We start from the raw sequence: 13,424 nt of genomic DNA on the forward strand, positions 1-13,424 counted from the left end.
TATACACATATACATGTATACATATATATGTATACATGTATATGTGTATGAACACAAAGATGTACAGTGGGTTCCAAAAGTTTAAGCCTGGTTACAGAAGCTTTTATTTTAATGTGTGGCTGTTTTGTTTTGGGTTTGTATGTTTGTTTGTTTTTTGAAAATTTGAAATACACTTTTAGAAAGATGAGCAGTTTTAAGATTTGAACGAGCTGCTGTTTCCATTAAACAGACCTCGGGTTTTGGGAAGAATTTGGACGCGTCGCCTCATGTCAGAGATGTAATGTGACGCAGGATATCTCTCTCAGATGTTTGTGCTTAGTGTCTGATAACTACGGAGGTAAAGCTATGCAAGTCAGCTCTCTGATCCTTCAAACGGTTTGGGGTAGCTTTGATGCATGTATAGAGCCATTGTTTTACTGGAAAATAAATCTTTTTTTGTCATTGGTTTTGAAGTTGCCTCTGTAAAAACAAGAGCAGCACCTCCAGTGAATTCTTGTCTTCAGCAGCGAGTTATGCAGCTGTGTATACTTTTTTTTTTTTTTAAACTCTTGGTAAATTCTGATCTATATTCGCTGCACTGAGCTCTACATGTATGTGAATCACTTAGCTCAAAAACTCAGACTTGTGGGCCCTCACTATGATAAAATGGGCTTTTTGGTTTAACGGTGTATAGCCGGTGTGTCTGTGTGTGTATGTATATGTGCAGGATTAATGTATATAAATCATTCTCAGTTGCTTTTCTATATTTTTCCTGATATTTTAATTAACTGACAGTGAAATTTATTCTTTTTTTTAAACAATGACTTTAACAAAAGTTAAAAATAATAAAAAAGTAGCAGTCTGTCATATTTTCATATTTTTCATCTTATTTCTTTGTGGGAGGCCTTGAAAGGCCTGGGGTTTGAAGTGTCTGAATGATACAAGGGCATTTAAAATTTGCAGCTCAGAGCTGCTGTTGAAGTGTTTTATGAGTGCTAAAAAAATTACTTGCAATGCCCTTATTGCTCACTCTTCATCTGTGACTAAGCTGTGGATTACACCTATGCAGAAACAATGAGTGGAGAAGAGAATTTCGAGTGTGAGGACGATGGTAATTTCTACAGCAGGGACTCCTTCCCTCAGGGTGGTGTTTTGATCCAATCTGCCTTCTGATAGCTGCAAAGCCTATTGCAGTGCTCCAAAGGATCAGCAGATGGAAACGTGTGCACACCTTAAGCCTGCGGGTCTGTTTTTGAATGCATGCATCAGGGAAAGCCTACATGAAACCAGCCATGGGTGACCTGATATTCATGGTGGATGCAAGACAGATCTCTGGGTAGATATGATTTGTGACTTGCAGAGTTTTGATCTGTAGATTAGCTCATTGCATTCAGCGATACGCCAGCATTAACTGTGTCATTTTCAAAGCTGTAGATGTTTAGAGATGCGCTTATTTTCACTCATATTTTGTAAAAGTACTTATCTTTTGTGACCAACTGTATTAGACTCACACTGAGTAGAGAAATAGTGTACCCTGGATTCAACTTGATTGTCACTGCATGATGTGAAAATGCATATATATATATATATATATATATATATATATAAAAGATAAGTCTAAAAAATTAACTTGGATATTAGAATATTGGGGAGAAATTGCATGAGATTTTAGTTATGTGTAAATCATAAAAGCAGATTTCCTGGTACTTCACGCTGTTTTAGCAGTGTCATAATAGGATGCAATAACACAGCAAACATTTAAGCAAGCCGTTTAGAGCTGTCGCTCTCTGCAGCATCTCACTGGGAGAAAACAGTGAGTGGCAGCGGTATCACGAGCCAATCAGTGCAGTATTTTTATTACATTTTATTAGATGTGGGTGCACACAAGTTGAATCACGAACACCCTAAGAAAAATGCTTTTTTAAAAGTCATTTAAAGGCATGCCCCCGCTGATTTATGTGTACACACAATCATACTTAACTACAGTTTGGAGCTAAGAAATAAGAGAGATTTCTCTGGTGTTGTATTCAAAACCTGCACATAAGCATGTTTTTGCTGTTCTCTGTGGTCTGTGTGCTATAGAAAAGGCCTGTTTCACTTGGGATCTCGACCCATCGAGTTGGATTCCTACTGTCTCTCAAAGCAAGTGTTTGGATGGTAGGAGGGCAGGACTAATGATAGGGGGAGAGGAGTAAAGCACGGGTGGAGGAAAGGATAGACGAGTGGAATGAGGCTGCATGAAGTGAAATATTAGTCAGGACCGAGGGGCTTAAACAAGCCAATCGATGCTCTCCAATAGAAATAAATGAGCGAGGGTAGGGAGAGAATACATGGAGGCTGAGACGGGAGAGGAGTGGCTTAAAAGCTAAGCTAAAAAAGCACAAGATCGTGGTCATCCGAGGCGTGACCGGGTGGAGTGTCAGATCATTGAGGCACCAGGGAGGAAAAGAGAGAGCCTGAAAAGTATCACGGTGCTGTGAGGGTAATGGATGGTGTTTTGAGTTAATGGCAGTTGTACTGCAATGCTTCTTCTGATGCCTGACATGGTTAATGTGCCTAAAACTTGCAGTGTTAGTGCTGCAGTGGTGTAGTCAGTGCAGGAGCATGTATGCATGTAGAGCATTGTTTGCAGTGCTATTGATCACTTTGAAGTGGTTCTCAGAGAACTTATACTTAAAGACTAGTACTGCATTAAAACATAATGACAAGCTGAACCACTGGAAATGTATTTTGCCACAGGCTGAACCATGAGTAATGCCACAAAGTGTCATTATTAGAATGGTCTGGTAGCTTTTGTATTGACTAAATCTATGAAACATATCTAATGCTTTATTGATAATGCAGATGTAGTAGTTGAGGTTGAATGCTTAAAAACCTATACATGGTATTTTAGTTGTGACCTAGGATTGGGAGAGGTAAATAGATTTTCTTCTGCTACTGCAACCAGTAAAGCAGAAATACAATAAAAGCCCATTTATGAAATGAAAAATGAGGGGCATGCCCCCGATTTGGAAATTATTAGTATATACATAAAAAAAATCTGTCCTCAAGACATATCAGGAGGACAACAACCAATGGGAAGACCTGAGGAGTAGGGGGTGGTGAGTCTATTCCTGTAATATAATAAAATGAAAACTGTGGATTGTAAGAAGCAATGCAAAAATTGAAGAGTGTATAGCCTTTCTATGGCTCTGGGAAATCTTAGCCTGGTTTTGTGGTCTAAAGTTCTGGATCAAGTAGTTTTTTCCCTTTTTGTTACTTCAGATCGGCCAACTATGAACCTTTTTTCCAGTTCATTTGTGAGCGCTACAGTATATTGCTAATTAGAGACATATTTTATAGCCTAATTTATCAGGTTATCCAGCCATAAAAGGGTGAAAAGCAGAAAGATGAACTTGCTAATAGGGAAGAAGCTTAAGAAAACCGTTTAAGAGCCTGAATAGTTAAAACTGTATCTAACTATCTATGTACTTCTATCTACTGTTTAAGCCATAACGAATACATAGAACCAGTTATTTGTATTTTACTTATTTCATATTAACATTACACACTGGCCTTTGAGGTGTTTGCTCATTTGACTCTATGGTACCAGTGATTTTTTTTTTTTTTTAGATCGAGTGACATTGTAATTTGGACTCTGCCGTGATTGTCAAAGTACCTTAAATCAAGGAAAATGGATTTTATTGTGCAATGGTACTGTTGTGACCAAAATAAATCCGCGTCGCTCAGCTGAGAGACAGTAGACAGCTGACTCAGGAATATTGCGGTCACCTCAGAGACATACGATCACCAGCGCTGCATGGATTTTACTGTCATCGTGACGCTTTAAAGCTGGGCTTCGCCTCTGAACTCCCTGTAATACTTTAAAATGTTAGAATGAGGTCATCTGCACACACTTGCAGGCATACTTAGTGAGCTGTCTCTTCAATCCAGGGTGGCACGTAGCACACAGCATACCACGGCATTCCTTTTCTCGGAGGCCTGGAGGGAGCCCTTGACCTCCTGCTACCTATACATAAAAGATATCTAAATTTGACACCACCTCTCTGATCTGTGAAGAAAGAGAAAAGGCCACATATCTCTCACACCCCCTACATCACAAAAACCATGACCATCGTTACTATCAGTGGGGAAAAGGGCAGCGAGGAGGGAAATAAGAGACAAGCACATGTTGCTCTCTTTTTTCTTCTTTTTTTTTGCAGTTGATCTGTAGATTCAGAATAGTGGTGAGGTTGATAGAGGCCTGAAAGTATTTTAGTTAATAACCTGATCATCTTCTGTTTGCCTTTGTTGACGTCTTAAGAAAAGCCTATGTAGTAACATGAGCTGGTCCTATATAGCGCCTTTCTACTCGAGCGCTCAGAGTGCTTTAATGCAACATGTCTCATTCATTCATTCACAGTCACACGTTCATACAAGCACTTTTTTCTGTATTTAAGTGCTTTCTGGCTAACATTTACAACTCAGGATTTGCCATCTTGTCCAAGGATACTTTGGCATGCAGACCAGAGCAGCTAGGGATCAAACCATTAAGCTTCTGATTAGTAGATGACATGCTCTACCTCCTGAGCCACAGCCTCTCCCAATGAGCTGTGAGGAAACAGACACCTGGACGTGTCAGGAAAAGTAAAAGTGATCATTCAGAACCTGCTCTGCTACTTAACCTTGAGGGAATGAGTAGCCATTAAAGTAGGCATAAAGAAACTTCCTATGGAGGGGGAAGAAACTTAGAATGAGGTAATTCCTCCTTTTCCTCCTGTTTCTCTTCTCATGATACTAAGTGTTTCTGTCTATTTTCTATGCATTAATCTCCCCAAAAGACCATTTCTGCATGAGAAAGCCTGGTCTCACAAAATTTCCATAACAAGCATGACTCCAGATACAGCTCCCATATTTTCATGGACTCAGCTAGGCTCCTTAATGGCTGCTTCAGCTGGTTGGAGAAAAAAAAACACAGATTAGGGGACAGGAATGTCATTTTCTTCAGGCCTGCGGGTTTAAGGCACAAACCATGAAGCGCAACATCCCAACCAGGTACATTCACTTATTATCACTCACCATTTTCGACACCAAGTAAGAATAAAAAAATCCCTAAAGATATCAGCAACAATTCTTTAGTCAGTACAGCTTGACAATGACGTCAATGAGACAGTAAAGTCATTTATTTTTGGAAAAAACACTGAATATGGGGACAATAATTATGCTGTGAAATGAATTCTATCCATCAACCCAGATGAAGAACGTCTAGCTCGAGTCTTTGCCACAAAATAACTTTGTTGGGGTCTGTTAGAAGCAGCTGTAGGCAACAAGAGCTGGAGAAGCAAGAAACAGCACATCAAAACACTCCTTTACACATCCAAGACATCTTGAAAGCGTATTGAATTTCATTCAGCAGAGAGGATACCAAGCCAGAAATTGTTTTAGAGGAGCTGAGCAGCATGGACTATAAAATCTGGAAGAGAGACGTTCAATAGAGGAGTTACCGCCTCCAGCCACGAGCTGGGTTGACAGTGCACCCTGGAATATGAGCTTACCAGCTTCTCTGACCCTGTGATAGATTTCTAAATCGAAAGCCAAAACTAATTACTAATTACCTTACTTGTGGTATCCCTGACTTCGAACCTTAAAGCCATGCATGACTATGAAAGGGGCGAAATGGTCCTTGAACTTGAAAGTGTCAGGAAAAGTGTGAATAAGTGAAAATCCGGCAGTGACACTAGTCTGCTGACTGCTGGGTTTTTTTCCTTCTTTTTTTTTAGTCAGCAGACAGCTGACACAAACACTCATCCAGTGCATCAGCATCACCACAGCACACACTTTGGTTTCATGCTGACACTGTGAAACTGTAGTTACCCCCTGAACTCTTCAAACATCGACTGTTACTAACAGGACAGCTGCACACACTTGTGAGCGGCGCACTTAACCAACCGGCTCTTCAGTCAGGGGGTGATGATGCCCTTTTCTATATACATTTTAGAAAAGATGGAGTGGTGACTAATATTTTGCTTGGCGTATGATACAGTTTCTGACAGACGCAGATTCTGATAAAGCTGCGCAAATATGCTGTGTTTACATATGTTTGTGTGTCTGAATGTGTGTCAGTCCTTTCATTAAAAGGGCACAGTTGTTTGGAGGCAAGATGTTCTGCTCTGATTGCCCGCCTCTTGAACAGGAGAGCGCGGACGCGTTACCCGCGGCTTTCAAGCTCCACCATTCACTCCCCCTCTCTTTACGCCTCTCCCTCCCTGTATCTTTTACCCCCTGCAGTCTCCCATTCTCTGGATTTGATTAGTCTGTCTCAGGCAGCAGGTTCAGGGAGCTGTTTGCTCTGCAGAAATCCATCTGCATACATCCATCGTTTCTAGGCTGCGGGTTAGACTACACAGCTTCTAGGGCTCTATAGTGCAATCTGAGCCATTAGGATACAGTGGAGTCGGTGTAGGGCAACGATTAGAGCATGTCTGATAGAGTGAGGCCAGCCCAGTGGTCTATTAAGAAGAGTCGTGCAGCTATGCAATGCACTTACTCATCACTTCCCTGACATCTATCATAAATGCAGTCAACAACAGGTTCATTATTTGGACAGAGAGAAAAATCGGCTTCTCCATTTCCTGTCATTCAGTGGCTTTGTAGTTTGGCCAGAGGGTGGGTTTATCTTTCAGAAAAGGAAATGTTTGCAGAACATTTCCTTTGTTCCATTTTTTTCTTAGCTTTACTTGTGTATTTTGAAACCCCAAGTCCAAAAAGCTGTCACACTGCGTGTAAAAAAAAAAAAAACACACAAGAAACCCAGAAGGCAACGATTTTCAAATCTCATAAACCCATATTTTATTAACAAAAGAAGATAGGAAATGTGTCAAGTGTTTAATCTGAGATTTTACTATATCTTAGCTCATTTTGAATGTGATGGCAGCAATACATCTCAAAAAATTTGCGACAGGGCCATGTTTACCACTATGTAGCATCCCCTCTTCTCCAAACAACATCAGTAAACATCTGGGAACTGAGGACACCAGGTGCTGGATTTTTTGGAATTTAGGATTCTCAGCAATTTTTGTTGTGTGGTTTTTTTGTTTGTTTGTTTCATGACATGCCAAACGTTTTAAATTGGTGTATGCAGTGTGCAGTTTATTACTGATTTGCTGGGATGAGCGCTATGATCCAAGCCCCCAGTTCCATAGGCACTAATGCACCCCCATACCAGCAATATGCAGCCTTTTGAACTGAGTGCTGCTGGATGGTCCCTCTTCTCTTTAGTTCAGAGGACACCGCATTCATATTTTCTAAAAGGAATTTAAAATTTTAATTTTCTGACCACACGACAGCTTTCCACTTTGCTTCCGTCCATTTTAAATGAGCTTGGGACCAGACGAGTGTTTGTGGTTCACGTTCACGCGGCTTCTTGTTTCGTTGACAGAGCTTTGATGTGCATTTGTGGCCGGTACAGCGAACTGTGTTCTCACTCAGTGGTTTCTAGTCATCAGAATTAAAAATGATATAATGTTTTTTCATTAACGATTAAAGTATCTCAGTTCAAACATTTGATATGTTTTCTTTGGGTTTGTGAGATTTTCACATCATTGCATTCTGTTTCTATTTACATGTTACACAATTTATACCTCCTCCTTCATTCCCTCCTTCCTTTCCTACTTGCACTCCACAACATTTCTTTAAAATGTTTTAGCAGGTCTGCTCTGTTTTTGTGTGACAGCGGAAAAACTCATTACACACAAATATCTGTAAATATTTAAAAATATGATGAGTTGTAATTCATTAAACTGCCCATTGGTGTATGAACTCCTTGAATTGCTTTCTTCCCCTAGCTATGCCATTAAAATGATGGCTATACATCGATGCAAGCACAAGACTGATTCAGTCATAAAAAATGCATATTATAGAGGCATTTGGTATAATGATTTTTTATGCACTAAATACACTTTTCTGTTTATATATATTTAATATCTTTATATGGTTTCTCAAGCAAAACCTTTTACAGCAGAACTTTTACTTGTGATTGAAGTTTTCAGTGTGCTACTTTTGATTAAAAAGGGAAAATTCAGATATAATAAATGTGTGTTTCTTATCACCAATGAAAATTTAATGTCCAAGCAATAAAGCCCACCTTTCAAAATGCAGAACTGTCGCAGTCCTTATCTTTGCCCTGCTTTTGTTTTTATTCTTCCACTCCTTCCTTTACCCTATCCACCCACTAGCTCTCCAGCGCCTTCCTTCTGTTCCCAGTCACCTGACACACACCCACGTCACTTATTCCCAATTTCTCAATCAGCCATGTTGTATTTATACCTGCCATCTTGCTATTGTTTTCTGCCAGATTCTCTCACACGCTCATGCTGTGTTCTCAATTCCTAATTCTTTTCTCTTGCCTGCCAAATTGCCTGTAAATCTGTACTTTGCATTTTGAATTAAACCAGCTGGACAAGTGAGCATTTAGTTCTTCCGGCTTAGTCACAGAAATGTTAACAGAAAGTGAAGGTAGCACTTCTTAATACAATCTGTGACTTGGGATATAGTTTCCAAATATTTGCTATATAATTCTTTAAGTTTCAGATGTAATTTTTAAGAACCTAAAAATACCAGGAGGTACAGCAGAACAAGGGGGTAGAACTGCAGTGTCGAAGGAAAGGAGGCACAAGTTTTCAACATGCATGGTTAAACTGAATGTTAAAATTATGGACTCTCCTTTCCTTTAAATCGGTTATGTTCTCTTGTGTTTGTGTCCTCTTTCCTTCTTTTCTCTCCTTTCTCTTTCTCAGCTGATTGCACAGCCCCAGACTGGAAAAAGCTTGTGACCAGACCATGCAGCTCTCCAGCTTCCTCAGATCATTGGGGGGGTTTTCATAAGTATTTAGTTTTTTATTTCCTTTCAGGATTGAGCCTGAAAGGTAGTCAGTTTTTTGTGGCTTTATTTGATAATCCAGTTTTGTTATTTCATTAGTTTAGGAGGGAATTTTCTGGGTCCTACAGCCCATTGTGTGTCCTCTTTATATGTTGCTGTCACTGAGATGAGTTGAGCCTTTATGTTTGTGGCTATAAGTCTGTCAACTGTTACTCCCTTGTTCTACTACACCAGTAAATAGTAACGGCCCTAAATTTATTAACAGTAAATGTTGGGACGTTGGTTTTTGGCCGTAGTGAGACGTGCACCCAAATTAGCACACATACTTTGTTTGTGTTATTGTTTCCTCAGGGGACGGGCACCAAAACCCTTTTTTTTACCATGCGGTAAACATGTAAAAACTGGGCGTTTTAACATGGTGACTTTCAGATTTAGCCTCATTTGAGGATCTGCAGTTTTTACCACTTTGTATTGGCTTCATTTTCTTTTCATATCTAGAGGTTCCTGCTTCAGTGATCAGCAGCATATGGAAATCCTGGTAATGTTTGTAACCTTTAGATAAATACTGTGCATTATGTATTAGACTCACTGAATCAGAGTGCTTACATCAACAATCTCCCCATTCATATAGTTTTTTATCTAAATAGTCTCTACGTATCAATTGTGCTGAGAGTTAAATGAGAAGACCACTTCCACTCACATGTTTGTAGTAAACATGAATGTACGTTACCCCATCTGGTGAAAAAAACCACTTCCCACAACCCTAATGGTTCACTGTGTCACATCTTGTTCAAGATGGCCTCAGCTATATGTGCCTCCCCGTTCACTTCCTGTAATGACTACACTGCAGGAAGCTACAAGGCTACACCTGCCCAAGAAATAGTTCTAGTGGCGGTCACATAAAACCACAACGTGCAATACATTTCAGCTTTTTATGCAGTACTGGTAAGCTGATTTTGCTTCTTTAAGCAAGGCCAGCCTCACTATTTCCCCTGTTTCCAGTCTTTGTGCCATGCAAGCACAAGCAATTTCATATTTACTGGAGAGACATGAGAGTGGTATCGATCTTCTCACTCTCATCTAGCTATCGCTTCTAAGTACAGGACTTGAATGGAGTACTTCTTCCACCCCTCTTGTTGTTGAAAGGGAGACTTAACAGCCAGAAGATGTAAAGGGAACAGCAAACCAGTGTTTTCTGAATGAATGGACCTGTATATTTCAGCAACAGGAAATAAAATGTGTAAAACAAATATGAGTAGGTTTGTGAGAAATATGAAAGGAGGAAATGCATGTGTGATTGCTGCTTTGTGTGCGTGTGGAGGGGCAGAGGGTCAGCTGTCCTTTCAGTTAGAATCTAATCAGCCCCTCTCTCTTTTCACTCATGAGCTTCCTCGTCCAAATTCTCACATTTCCTCCACATCGCTTTCTCCTCCGTCCGATTGCACATTACTCCCATCTTCCATTTCCTCTTCCACCCACCTGCTTGTTGTGTCATTTAGAAGTTTTATGTGATTTATACAGTATCATTTCCTGTAGTCGGGCTTTTATGTGGCTTTAAACTCAGAGGGAGACCAGGAAGAAAGATGGATCGGCAGAGTGAGAACTCATCTGTACGCTACAGCGTTGGCATAGCAACTGTCAACCCACTTTATTATTTCTCTTTGTATTCTATTATTCACTTTCTCTTTTACATATTTCTCACACCATACATATGACACATGCTGCAGGGCAAGACTGTGGACTAACCTTTTCATTCAAAGGGCCCATCATTTCTCTTTCTCGTGACTCCCCACTCTCCATCTTTTCCTCCTGCCCCCTAACCGCTGCGCACAATATTAAGACTTGTGAAGGGTATACATTGTGGCCGGCCACTGTTCCCATTTCCTGTCAGTTCTAATCTCCCTCCGGGCCTCTGACACTCCTTTTTCCATTTACCAAGCTTCACTGTGTTGTGTTGCGTTTGTCAGACTCCCCCTCTTTCTCTTTCTCTTTCTCTTTGTTGTTTTCCAACTTTCTCGTCTGTGTTCTGCTGACCAAACACCTGTTTGAAAAAATCATGCCAGAACATTCAGGTTCAGGTGGGATTAATGCTGTTTTACATAATGTACTTAAGGGTTTTATTTCAGCAGATGAGATGAAACAACACATAAGAGAGAAACAGACCGACTTTGCCGGTTAACGCTCCTTCACAATCAGCCTTCGCACCGTCTATTGTGTCATTTTAATCGCCTATTTCTAAATATAATACGGTTGTTTGAAAAAGAAAAAAAAATAGATCTGTTAAATTTTGAGGAATTGTAAAAATGTTCTCGTCAAGAACAATTTTTATGCAACATGACATCTGAAGGAATAGTTCAAATAGTTGCTATAAAGGATGGAGCTGGAACTGAAAAGCGTTTGATGAAAGACATAAAAGACGTGAATTATATTAAAAAAGATTTGTCGAAATTTTTAATAGAAACACTTTTGCAGCTTTGCATTCCTCATTTGAAACTTGAAGCTTAATCATAAAACTCCCTTTCTACACTAAAACCCACACATCCTTTTTTTCCCCTTGTTGATCTAACTAACTCTCACTCTTAGGCTGCAGCAACCCCATAAATAATCAAATAGATATTATTTGTAGAGGAGCATGCAACAAACACTTACAAATAATGTGTTGAACCAGCCACTTTCCAACCGTTACCCACAGAAAAAGACACTGGTACAAGTCATGGCAATGAAAATCATGAATAAAATATCACATTTAGAGCATTCAGACTGGACAAGATATACAAATACAGAGGCGTACCGAGAGAAGATTCAAACTTAGATGTATAAGGTCACCATCATTTTCTGTATTACTGAAGGACTACTGTCTTTCTTTCACAGTGAGCGCACAGTGAGCGAGGTGTTGGTGTATGGCTGCTGCTATATAAATACTTGGACTCATCCTTCACATGCTATGATTTTCTTTATTGATGTCTGTCATGTTGCATAATGGCAGGATAGGCTGACCTGTCATAAGGAAACGGTCTAATCCACTCCCACACAGTTCTGTGTCTGCTCTCATCAGATTATACCGTACCCAGAAAGCCACAGCCTAATGTTAAACCGATTAGGCCAGGTAGAATAGTCTAATTATATAAGATTATACCTGAGGATATACACTTGGCTGAATTGGGATTATAACCTGATAAGTCTATAGGAATCAAATCAGAGAATCCCAGTGGAAAATCTAGTATAAGTAGTCTCTTATATATTGCAGATCTTATAGATTTCTAAAATTATTTTCCTGTAGAATAACTTTAATATGTCAGTGATGTCATGTAACAATCTAAAACCCATTGCCCAGCAGGAATATCATTGCAATAACACAAGTAGTGATACTCGTGTTATACTTAACCCTGGTCAATATGTGGCTATCATCCATGACTATGCACGGTACCTTGCAAGAGGATACATTTGAGAAAAAATATATCCATCTAGATTTCTTGAAGATGAAACATGTTCCTGGTGCTTTATAAAAGAAAAGTGCTGGATGCCAAGACTGCAGATCATCACAGCTTTACGGAGTCTGACAATAGAAGCGGCACAGCAGCACAAAATGAGAGGACAACAACTTAACGAGAGGACTACAGGAGGAGAATTCAAAAGATTCTCAACCAGACCACAAATTTCTGCGTGTTAAAAAAAAATCTGCATTAAAAAATATTTTGACACAGAAGGAATCACAACTTGTTTTGACCATCCCACGTGGTTACCCAAACTACACTTTTTCAAGTTTTCTTCTGATATATCCTCATGATCCTGACGCTCAAAGTTTGTCAGAGAAAAAAGATGCTCTGGGAAAAAAATAAAACCAGGTTTTGGCTTTAGATTGTAACACTTGGAGTTGGAGTAAGAGTGATTTGGTCACAGTTTTTAACAGAACCTAAATGTGTTTTTCAGCTCTACAATTTTCATGTGGCTCTCCTCCGCACTTAAGAAGTTATGACGCATCATAATGCTGGAAAAAATAAGGCTCACAGAAAGTGCCAAATTTCAACTTACCTCTAATGTGTGCACGTTTGGGACTGTAACTTGGAAAATATTCACAGTAAGAAGTTATATCTAAGGAAACTATTCTCTCACAGTTGTCACAAAATATACATACAGTACTGTGCAAAGGTCTTGAGCAACCCTTCATTCTTCATATCTTGCTTTCAAGGCACCAGAACCTCACATTTTTTTAAGTGGTCTTGATCAATAGTTCTCTTTGGACATTGGCTACTTTTTCATTTTTTCCAGTCCCATCCTTATAGCCGAACATTTTTTGTTTGTTTGTTTGAAAAAAATCACCTAGTTCAAGGGATGAAGCAGTGTTGTGTCTACACAGACAACACACAACTTAGCAATAACCAACATTTTTCCCAAAGGGCTGTGGGCTGAAAAGTTGTCCTATTTTAGCTTGATGTGCAGTGTGTCCTTATAATTCTGAGCAAAGTGGCAGTCTTTAAAAAGCTATCTACACCAGATGAAAAGTACCTGAAAGTCGTTTCCTTAAGCAATAATAAAAAATCCCTCAAAGATCTGACACAGGACCAGAGAGATCCAGCTCTCCCTTCAG

This window comes from Haplochromis burtoni, unplaced genomic scaffold (assembly GCF_018398535.1).
Source record: "Haplochromis burtoni strain Fernald_Lab_line unplaced genomic scaffold, NCSU_Asbu1 Contig_204, whole genome shotgun sequence".
NCBI lineage: Eukaryota > Metazoa > Chordata > Actinopteri > Cichliformes > Cichlidae > Haplochromis > Haplochromis burtoni.